Here is a 12,377-nt window from a genome sequence, read left to right as displayed (position 1 = left end):
TGTTATAAGCTGTAACCTTGTTCTTTTTTATTATTATTATTTTATTGATGTTGTTATTTTTTATGTTATGTTTTGGCTGAGAAAGCTTTAGAGCTAAGTAGATAGTTTTAATTTACTACAATAACAAAGTTACTGATACAGTAAAACCCTGTTAAGGCAATCCTACAAAAGAAAATATCCTGTGTAATATAAAGAAAAATTTATTTTATTTATTTAAATTGTTACATGTCTACCTACAGTGAAGAACCAAAGTGGTAGACACCATACATATATACAAACAAAAATTTACATAGATACAAATAACAGCAATGACAAATACTAAAATAATCTAAAAATAACTTTCCAAAGAATGAAAAAATAGACAGGAAAAAAACATGATAAAGTAGATTTAAATACATATTATAATAAGACTAGCAGTGTTCGCGACTTTGTCCGCGTGGACTTTGTTGGGGGGTATTGTGAGTTTCTGAGATGATATGGTAGATGCACAGTTTTAGGTTATTCTCAAAGCACTCATAACCAATGGTATATTAAAGTATTTCTGCGTAAACTATATTTTTAGTTTTGTCTTCCCAGCAGAAGTAGAAATTGATTTTCTCCCGAACCAGATCTCGACAGAGCAACATATAGTTGCCCGTGCGAAAAACACTCTTGGCGTAAATCTATTCCTACGTACTTAAATGTTTGTCCCTGGGCCTTATTAATTGTTTCCGCAAACGATACCTTCACCAGAAATTGAATTCGCTTAAAGTGAAAAGGCAAATCCGTTGGTATCATAGGTATGCGAGGTATCAGCACTGTTTGCCCTACTGCTGGACCAGTCAATACTGTAGCACCAATCACGTTATCGCGAAGGAATTTTACTTGGAGTCTGGCTCCATTGCATAAATTTGGTGGTTTAAGATTCCTTAGCAGCACAATTGGACAGCCAGTTTTTAATTTGAGTGAATATGATGGGAAGGCCACTCTGATTTAAAGAATTAAAAATTCTTGTGGATAATGTACCGCATCTTCTTGATCCATTACTTTATCAATGGACCTTTAGTTCACTCTATCTCCTGGAAGTTTACCCAGTATCATGTTATTGATGTCGTCAACGCTACTATTTCTAGCTGCCAATATTGCCCTTTGACACTTCCACTGGTAGTCTTTGTTTTCTATATGGACTACATCTGGGTACAATTTAGAGATTAGGTCTTCAATGCTAGTCATACATGCGCATGCAATACTTTAATTGGGCTACAACACTAATACTTACATTTTAAATATCACGATATCTTTGGAATGAAACGTCCAAATTGAATAATTCAAAAAGTTCTAGAAAGGTATTGAATTCGTCTTGAATATTCAGTAATTTATTTGATAAGGATTAATACCAAGGTACACAATAAAGAGTTTTTGAAGCGATGGCATTTTAATTATTTAAAAAAATAAAAGAAAACACTAATTGTGAGATAACTACAATAGTTAGACATATGGTTACGCAATATTTTTTGAAGAAAATTATATGTTCTACAAAGTGGTAGTACATTGTTTTGTTCTATAATCAATAGGTTTCGCAGCGCACGCCGTGTAAGGATTTTTTCAGGTCATTTTTTTACACCTTGGGTTACCTTATTGGACTTTTAGTAAGGATCCCTAATGTTATTGATAATATAATATAGCCTATAGCCTTCCTCGATAAATGTACTATCCAACACTGAAAGAATTTTTCAAACCGGACCAGTGGTTTCTGAGATTAGCGCGTTCAAACAAACAAACAAACAAACTCTTCAGCTTTATAATATTAGTATAGTAGATGTGTAAAGCACTGTTACTGATTATACAAGAATTAAAATACTTAGTACAATTATTGTACCGGTCTTAGCCATTAAGACATAATATCAACTTATAATTAACTAGAGTACATATATGAAGATACGCTAGTAGAGAATTAACACTGAATTCTTTATCAACTATGGAAAAAATACTATTTATTCTGTTGAAATTGCTTACTAATCTGTATAAAATTTCATTGTTTTTACTGGTAGTACGTAAAAGGGGATGATTGCGACTATTGAATGTAGGGACCTTAAAGCCAATATGTTCAAACAATTACAATCTAACTTAAGTTTTAGACAGTCACAAATTTTGCATCTAAAATGTTTCTTCTAGTGCTTAAGGACCGTTGACGCTGAGGTGACGTAATTCGGGCATTGTTCACTGACTTACCACTCAGTGTTGTGCAACTCGGGTGTAGGTCGCCTTGTCCGACATTACCTGGGAAGGTTAGGTATCGTGTTTCTGCTGCTGCATAACGACAGTAGTAGTAAGTTAAGCTAATTCACTTCTTGAATCGTTTAGTAAAGTTTTTAGATTACAATTTTCATTTCTCAATTCATCCATCTGGATTGTAAGAACACCAAGCTTAACGCGTATTTTCCCCTAGTAAATCTTCTGCACCAGGAATGACAATGTATTTTAATGGTGCGTCAGTCTGAACACCAATTTCACGTTCAATTTTAGATAACTTGAGAGATAAATTCACAGCTGACATGAGTGTAAATACTTTACATTTCAATGAGTTTGAACCAGAGGTCGGACCAACAGAATAAATTGGTTTCATTGTTTTAGCAGATTGACATTAAGGGCATAAAAAGTGTTTAAGCCTTTATTTATGTTGAGATTCCCTGCTCGTTCGGCACAACTCTCGTGACGTTTAGCTGTGGGGCAGCCAGCACAATTGACGAAAGGATGATATTTGGAATTACAGGCACGGCAGATCAGATCATTTACTATCATAAATCCGCAAAAATCTTGAGAAACATCGCACTGACTAACGTTGAATGTGAACTACCAGAATCACTAGCGAACGAATTGCGGAACACTGGAGTGTCAAACTGACCAAAACGCATCCGACTCTTGACACAGGACGGTCGTGACACGTCCGACTCTGACAGAGAACGGCTGGCGACTCTACACACATAATTTTACTTTTCGGAAAAATCACGTTCTCAGTTGATGGCTATGCAATATAAGGAACATCTCTGCAGAGTTGTAAAATGGGAAAATTTTCATTTTTTAATACCTCCACAAAATTTTAATGGAGTTGAATAATGCATGAACAATGCAGTAGTCAATGGAGATGAAGAAAGCATCAACAAAACAACTGCCATTGCCATTGAAGATTTTAAAAAATTCTTTCTAAGTACTCCCTCCCCCACATTATATGAGGAATGCCTATGTAAAATTTTGTGCATCTAGACCCACAGGTGTCAATCAGACAGAGTTTTATTAGGTAGTTGTTATAACATTTTCTGTAAACAAACTTGACATTAAACATAATAAACATAATAAAATTTTACACTACAATTGAATATCATTTAGTGTTGGAAAACTTATCCAAACGGTAAACAATCTAAAAATGTTAGTAGAGATTTATATTGCAGTTTTTTTTTCTTCTTCCCCAAATCCACGTTGTCATAGTTTGTTGCAAGATGCTTGAAATTTGTTTATTTTGGTATGTGACAAGCAAATAAGTGAAAGGTGAACAGAATCACGTTATCATACTCAAGTTATCTAAGTATTGATCAGAACTTGCATATTTTTACTCATTAACATATTTAATTATGCATTCTTGTAATTTTCCCTTTAGTAATGCTTGTGTATGAAATACAAACCAGATCAAACTTTTCAGTCTCGTAAACCGACCTTATATGTATAAATTTGTTACCTATGTATTCTACTTTATTTTTATAATACAACCTATATTGTCTAAAACACTAAAACTAAAACATTCCAATTTAATTTCAAAGTTTTGATACCAAAATTATTGCAGTAGTTTCTTTCTCTTTAACTTAATATAAATACATGTTTTTGAATGATTTGTGTAATGGGGACATACTACGCCATTTCTGGTTTTCACTTTGTGTTATAGAGAAGAAATAAGAAAGTACCACAAAAATGAGTAATACACAAACACAAGGATAAAGCCTGAATCAGCCAATGTCAAATGTTAAATTCATAAACATCACAAACAATAACAGTGGGCTAACAATGATGAGACAGTTGCAACAAGAATAGAAAATACATTCAAACAAATATCTTGGCCAACACATCAATCAAACTAACCAGATGTTCTGGACAACACAACAATGGCACTGACAAACACTGTAAGCTCTCTAAGACAAAAAAGTTGCGACATTTCAGGAAATGACATTTGTTTCTGATAACGAAAGCATAAAAAAAATTTTTTGAAAATTTGTGGTTTTGAGGATTTTATTGATGATTTGTAAATGTGAATTTAATTTTTGGGATTAGTCCCATCTTAGATTTTTTTACTCTTGTGTGATACGAGCACAGTATGTATGTTTACTCCAAGTCAGAACTTCTACAATATATGGGCAGATTGGCTCACATTACATACAATTACTGACTTCTAGCACGTGTATTTTGTAACATATGCATATGACCGTAAATAACAAATTTGAAGCTTTGTAACAATGTTAACATTAGGCGTGTTTGAATACGATTTTTTTTAATGCGAAGCAAATATCAAATTGAGTATTGAAAATATTCGCGAAATCAAATGAAACTGCGAATATTTTTCTCAGCAAGGTTGTATTAGAATTACTTGTATAAAATACTAGCATGAAGTAAAACAAATATATATATATTTTAATGTTTGTAATGATTATGAAACCAGGTGGGTCCTATTTTTAACACCATTTAATTTAAATGATAAAATAACCTTGAATAAAATTAATGTTGTTCATTAAAAAAATCAGACCTGAGTGTCATGTTATATTTTTCTTAAGTAACCCACTTTATTCATGTAAAACATTATAAAACAATATATTATATATATGCACATATATACACACACACACACACACACACACACTAGCTGCAGTACCCAGCGTTGCCCGGGCTGAACATAGGGTGAAGGGTAACTGTTTAGAGATCTGATGTAGTTAGTAATTGTCTTCTTAATTTGAATGTCAAGTGTGCAAAATAATTTATATCACTTTCAGATCCCGACAGATGTTGTTCTGCCAGTTTATAGTTATTTACCTGGTCTGTATGTAATCTAGACTCTATATAGCAATATAGAAAAAAAAACTTAAAAATAAGAGTAGGGGGAGCACGCCGGTTCTGGGACAGTGTCAACAAAGGACAGGTGCTTGTCTGAGCACGTGGGGGGGCGTGGCACCACGTGGTCGGGTGGGCGTGGCACCACGTGGTCGGGTGGGCGTTGCCGGGCGCCACGTGGAGGGTCCGCAGGGGTTTGTTGACGTCACGTGGAGGCGTATCGATCGTGAGCCAACTTCGGTAGGATCGATATATCTCGTCGGGTAACTTCGGGCGTGTTCGTTGCGGAGGGGGAGTTGGATGGTGAGGGGGTGTGTGTATGTTTCTAAATGAGGGAGGCAGGTAGCGCTAGTGTCGCGCGCCGGAATTATTTTTACAAGTATAAAAATGTGAGGGGTGGCGATGGTTGGATTCGAACCTTCGTTTCTGGATCGTTAGTCCGTCACGCTAACCACAGGACCACGAGACCATATTGGAGAAAATAATTTCAGATGTTGTATATATATGCTTATAAAAATATTTTTTTAAAGAGAAGGTATATATTTTATTTATAGTGCTAAGCGTGAAATTTAAAAACGGGCGGCCGCCATGTTTATTTTTTTTATAGTGCTAGTCGGCAAATTTAAACGGCGGGAAATTTAAAAAAAGGTCGGCCGCCATGTTTATTTTTTTTATAGTGTTAAGCGGTAAATTTAAACGAGGCGCATCGGCTGCTATGCGGCCGCCATGTTTATTTTTTTATAGTGCTAGTCGGCAAATTTAAACGGCGGGAAATTTAAAAAAAATATGTATAGTGTCGGCTGCTAGTCGGCCGCCATGTTTTATTTTTTTTAAAGTGCTAAGCGGGAAATTTAAAAAAAAACGGGCCGGCCGCCATGTTTATTTCAACAGTTGAAAAAAAAATAATAATTTCGACTGCTAGGAAGTAACAAGAACAGCCAACTTTGAAAAAAAAAATTAAATAATATTATATGTATGACAATTGATTGCTGAAAGTCGCCATCTTGTAGTACAGCATACCAGGCCGCCGTCTTGAAGCATAGCATACCAGGCCGCCATCTTGTAGCACAGCATACCAGGCCGCCATCTTTTTTTTTCTTCCCCATTTATAGTCATTGTTTTTTTTTTTTCATTTCTCTCAAGTTTGAATATAAAAGAAAGTATTATTTCGTCAGCCACTACTCTATGACTATAGTAGTAGTAGTAGTAGATGCCAAATTTTGAAGAAAAAAAAAACACACACACTGAAGTGTAGCCATGTTTTCTTATAGTACTAGACCAGTATAGTCATTGTATGCTTAATTTGGTGTGTAGCATGTCTGTCTATAATAATAATAAATAAAAAAAAGCTATAGGCATTACTTATGTTTATAGCGTGTTATGATAAAAAAATAATTATACTTTACGTATTTCAGCGAATTCAAACACATTTGTTGTGTTTAAGACATAATGTTCTCTTGTAGTGTGTGTATTGTGGAAATGAAACATATATACAGTAGTATTAATTACTTAAAAAAAAATAATATTATTTATAATATATATATATCACCAAATTTTATTTTAAAAAAAAAAAGTATGCTTATTACGTCACTTGTCATATAAAAGAAAAGGTATTGTGCATTTATAGGCATTATATAATTTAAAAAAAAAAAAATTAAAATATATGTTTTCCCAAGGGGTGTTGGAGCCGCGCAGACGATGATGGCGCGTACTCCCAACGGCCCTTTTCCTTCATCCACCCCCCAGTGTAATTTTTTTAAATTAAATAATGACTCATACACTGGCGCCCCGCATAGGGGAAGCCGCTCGCAGAGGGGTGGCGGCTGCAACCGAAGACGGCTTCGAACCCTTCGCCCCCCATTGTCAATTTTTTTATTTAAATAATGACTCATACACTGGCGCCCGCATAGGGGGAACGCGCCGTTGCGACACGTGTGCGGCGAGTCTTCACCCCAACCCTTGCAAGGGTCTCCAGACAGTTGCGATTAGAGTCTGTTAAGGTCGGTTCACTCCATCAGTCTTCCAGATCGCTTCTAGAAATCCATGTTTTTACTGATTCTGGGAATCCCTTCCAGCTGACTAGAAGACGTGTAGGAAGTCGCTTGTGGATTTTATTAATTAAATAAGTGTCTATATACTTTGTCACTTGAATTTCTTGAGAATAAAAACCGCCCTTGATTTCATTTCCATCTAGATCAGACAAGTAGTATGTTCTAGGATAACTGTTGCATATTTTTATCACCTTAAAAATCTCGTGGGACCAATTTACGGAATAACCTTTTGCAAATAAATCCTTATTTTGTGAGATACGTACATGATCTCCGACACTAGCTTTAAGTCGCCTGTGATCTATTTTTTCACAACATTGTAAACCGTTTTAAGAAGAGAATTATCTTTCACCTCGTTGGGGCTCATACCGATAGTCCTATGAAATCTGCCGTTGTATATTTCCATAACTTTTGGTAAGAGCGGTAGCCATTTATAGTTTCCCTGAGCGCTCATTTCCGTAAACAAAAGCGATTTTAAACTTCTAATAAAGCGTTCAACTACCGAGGCCTTCAGCTCGCTGTTGGTTGAATAATGGTTGATTCCATGTTCTTTCATCAATGTCTGAAATCTTCTGTTATAAAATTCGGTACCACGCTCTGAGTGCACGTGATTGAAAACTCCAGAATCCTTTAGAATACGTTTCATAGCTAAAGCCACAAGCTCCGCAGTTTTTTTCAGTACCAGAACCGCGTAAGCCCGCTTGGAGTAAACATCAATCGCAACCAATATATATCTGAATCCTTTATTCGCACGGTGATAAGGTTGCATTTCCACCAAATCGATCTGTAAAAGATCGCCGAGACCATTAGTGATTACACGTCTCCGAGGAAAGACTTTGCGTGCACTTTTGTGAAGTTAAAACGCAATACCGCGTCTGGCAGTCTTTTTTTTTTTTTTTTTTTTTTTACTTAATTTTTTCTAATGTAGCCTGTTTCAATGAGTTCTTCTAGTATGGCCAACACTTCATTGGAATGGCTCGTGTTCCCGGATTGTTGCGATGCAAGTAATAATCTAAGCCGATCACATAATTCATTTACCGAGTTCCAGTAAACATATTCCTTTCGACGATTTAAATCTAGTTTTTCAACTAAACCACTGCCTTCATGGGAAGCAATGACAGGACAAAGATCCTTAATGAGCCCGAACTTTTCATGATCGGTGTTTTTATAACGTTTAGATGATGCATCATTCCTCTTATAACACGCGCTAGTAGACCGCAGCAAGCGTGTGTATTGACGCAATGCAGCTTCTGAATACACCTTAGGTTCTTTCGAAAACAATAGCTCATATAATCCCGGCGAAGGTTGTATTATTTCATCATCTATGCGAAGTAAATTATTAGGTAGGAAAAAAACTTCCGTATTTCCCAAGAACCAGCGATTCTTGCGTTTGTAAATTCCGTAGGTCGTATCGTTTATTTTAGAATTGAATGCGGTTAGGTAGGACCGGGCTTCCTCACCCAACGGCTCACGTGACGCAGCCGAGCGTTTACCTGAATGAACAATCAGTGGTAAATCATCATCATCATCATCATCTTCTTCTTCTTCACCTTCGCTGGAGAAAGTCTTAATCTCAGGTTTAGCGATAGGTGTAGCGGATTCTTTTTTCACCTCCGCCGATAAATTATCCGCGGCAGCAGAAGAACTCTCGAGACGCGATGTGATCGGTTTGAATACCTGTTCATTAACTGCATCCCGCGCCAGGCGCGCGCGTTTGGCCAGCAAATATTTTTCACGAACGTTTTGTATGACGTGATGGAGCTTTCTTGCTTCTGAAGCCATGACTGACTCATGTCAGCGTAAATAGAGGCTTTTATACATTAATTATGCCTTTGAAGCTCAGTAGCTGTAGTGGGTATAATGGGAAGCTCAACCGGTAGGGTAATATGCGGAAGCGGATTTGAAGATGGTCTTACACCAGACAAATTCACCGACGAACCTCTTAAAACCGGAAGCGATACAGATGGTACACCAGACAAATTCGGTGACTGACCTCTTAAAACCGGAAGCGATACAGATGGTGACTGTGCCGGCTGGTTTTCAGATCTGTCCGCTAGCTTCCTTCCCAATAGTTTATACAATAGGTCTAGACGATTTCTCATTGCATTCAAGCTTTGATTAACGATATGTGGAAACTGAGAACATGAATTAGCTCCACTAACGAGACTATCAACTTTAGCCTCAAAACTCGATAGAGACTCCTTAATAAATTTAGCAGTATCTTCGCGTAGAGAACTCATCAAAGTATTAATTTGAAATTCCATACCGGACACTATTTCCTTACTTACAAGCTTCGGTTGCTCGCCCACGAGTGTTAAAAGCTCTGTAAACGTCGCGCGATCCGTGGCATCAACCTGCCTTAGGTACGCAGTCGTATCAGATTGTTTTTCGTTTGTAGACACCAAAGCATTTTTGATTGCTTCAAAGTGTTGTTTGTGTATATATAAATCCTCATTGTGTTTAGTCAGAAAAAGATTCTTTAGTTCGCTAAAGTTCCTATTGCAACCACCACTTGACAGAGCCTTCAACAGCTCTAGAATCTTGGCAAATGACTCGCGCGTATCGCTATCTGCCTGACGCAAGTAACTTCCCATTCCCCTCTGCAAGTCACGTGACGAGCTAACGAGATCCTTCACATCCGTAAAAATAACTTTCAGCTCATCACTACTTACAGATACCAGATTTTTCAACTCGTTTAAAACTTCCTTCTCGGGTAAATTTCCTCGAATTTTATCTAAAACATCTGTACTCTTCTTTTCAAACTGATGTAGATACGTTAGCAAATTGTTATTAAGATCCTGTGCGTATGAGAGACTGTTTTTTAGTAGACCAAAGTCTTTTTCTAAATTATTCGCCTTCATACTAATTGCATGTGCGGTGGCACCGGAAGCTACATCTACGTAATTCTTTGTGGCAGCATCTGCCGCGTCACGTGGATCACCTACACCGCGCAAACGTTTCCCGCCAACCTGACAGTGCCCATCTTCCGTAAGAGTCAGACATGACTGTCGCCAACGTTTATTCCCGCCGCTCCCAAATTTGGAGATGCCCAAGTTCATTCTTCACGAAGGTAACACTATGAAGTGATCGAAGCCACAGCGATAACGACCTTTTTGTAGAGGAAAATCCTTACCTATTACTAGGAAACCATAACCATCATTGCTATTCCAACAGCGAGCACAAACATCTTTAAATTTATCGAATGACATGTCGGTTGTGACGTGCTCGTGGTAAACATGTTGAAGATTTAGAAGATCCATTTTAAATAAAATTATCAAATTAGCATTATCCCGAACCAACTGTTTTCGGGTTTGGCTATACGTTTGAATTAAATAAAAACAATCGCACAATAAATGTCGCCCCATGGAAAAATACTGTTGAACTATTGCCTGTTTTTCGCACCCGATGTCATCGAAAATTATAATCGAATTGGGTAGCACTTTGCTTAGCGGCACTACCTCTTCATTTTCACGAAATAGAAAAAATTTAATACCTTGAACATGAGACAATACCTGCGCCAAACATTTATATTTTGGTTGTTCTATGCTCTTGCTATACAAATAAATATTCTCGAAACGCACTCCGTTAGGATGTTGTATAAGCGAAAGTAAAATACATGTTTTCCCGCTGTTTGAAGGTCCGGCAATTATACATCTTATGGTATTCGGCAACAGCGGTCCGTGGCGTTGTTCCCGTTTGCTTATAAAATCATCGTGAATAATTTCGATCGGAAGACTGTCATGTTGAGGGATTACTTCCATCGTTACAACTGAAGCGTAAAAAGTATAAAACCGTCTTATTTATACCCCCCAAAGTCATTAAGCTGATATGCGTCGTGCTGGAAGGAGGGTGAAGGGTAAAGGTCTTATTAACTCTGCCATAAATAAATTACCTTTCTAGCTACATTTGCCAACTTATCAGTACTGTGGGCCCGGTACAAAACTTGAAAAACGTTTAGCACGCGGAGACCCAGGCAAAAATCAATTAGATAGAGCGTGCAAAGAACACGATATTTCATACGCAAATAGTAACGATTTGGAGAACAGACATCAAGCGGACCGTATTTTAGCACTTAAAGCTAAACAAATTGCACAGAACCCTCAAACTAAGCTAGGTGAAAAGATCGCGGCTTGGAGCGTAAGTAAAATAATGAGTGCTAAGCGTAAACTAGGAGCCGGCATAAGAATCGCAAAGAAAAAAAATAAGAAAAATAAACGTGATAAAAAGGGCTGTGTTATACCATTTCTATTTCCAGCTCTGGCAGCGCTCGGTTCTTTGATCGGAGGCGCAGCCGGAATCGCAAAGAGCGTGACAACCGCTAATAATCAGACTAAATTGTTGCAACAAAATGCACAACGTATTCAGGCCTTAACAAATCGAAGCAAAAATGGTGCGGGGCTTTTTTTACGACCATTCAAAGCCGTTGGAGGAGGCGTGGGAGGACGCAGCTGCCGCAACCGCCGCAGCCGCCGGAAGCGAAAGGGGGGAAAGGGAAGGGTGGGACGCTATTAACCCTCCTGCCACACGACCCCACGCGGGGAAGGGTCGCTCTCGCCGCAGCGACTAAGAAAGCAGTAAAAAAAAATGAGGAAAGGGTGATTTTAGCCTTGCCTCACAGACCGCTAACTACGACGGATTTAGAAAATGCGGTATTCAAGTTGAAAATCAAAAATTTCAGAGGTGTTTTCATGAGAGATAACTTACCTTTAAAACCGAAACAGTACGAGTGCGGGATAATTAATCTAGACGTATCGACAGGAAAAGGAACTCACTGGGTTGCATATAAAAAGTCTGGCAGCACTGCGCTGTATTATGACAGCTATGGCGACCTCAGACCGCCTCCGGAAGTAAGAAAGTATCTGAAAGGCACGATGTTAAGTTACAATTACGATAGACAACAGACGATCAAATCGTGGAATTGCGGTCATTTATGTTTAAGATTTCTCGTGTCCGCGTATAAGAAGCAAAATAAATAATTTCAAACAGCACAGATACACCAGCCATTGACGCGTACAGTCTATACCAGAGTGCAACCTATCCTGGTGATCCATACTGTAGTGCAAGCTAACCTGAAATGTCAATTTCACTTATATTAACGGGAAAAAATTCTGAATTACGGTCCGTATATTTTCCACCCCTTGACCTTACGAATGGAGAGTGGCAGATTGGGCTAATCGACTTTCAAACATACCATTCCATTCCGAACGTTGACGAAAAAAACAACAAATTCCGTTTTTCGAAAAACAATGGTCCTGTGTC

The 12,377-nt window shown here is 37.7% G+C and overlaps 1 protein-coding gene across 9 annotated transcripts in view; it reads left to right on the top strand.

Annotated features, from left to right (window-relative positions):
* The window catches only part of LOC134528104 (reticulon-4-interacting protein 1 homolog, mitochondrial-like), a 79,921-nt gene that overhangs the window by 29,233 nt on the left and 38,311 nt on the right, over nucleotides 1–12,377 (top strand). The gene's annotated exons all lie outside the window — the stretch shown is intronic.

The sequence above is a fragment of the Bacillus rossius genome, chromosome 1 (assembly GCF_032445375.1).
Source record: "Bacillus rossius redtenbacheri isolate Brsri chromosome 1, Brsri_v3, whole genome shotgun sequence".
Classification (NCBI taxonomy): domain Eukaryota; kingdom Metazoa; phylum Arthropoda; class Insecta; order Phasmatodea; family Bacillidae; genus Bacillus; species Bacillus rossius.
This window is presented reverse-complemented; position numbering and strand designations above follow the sequence as displayed.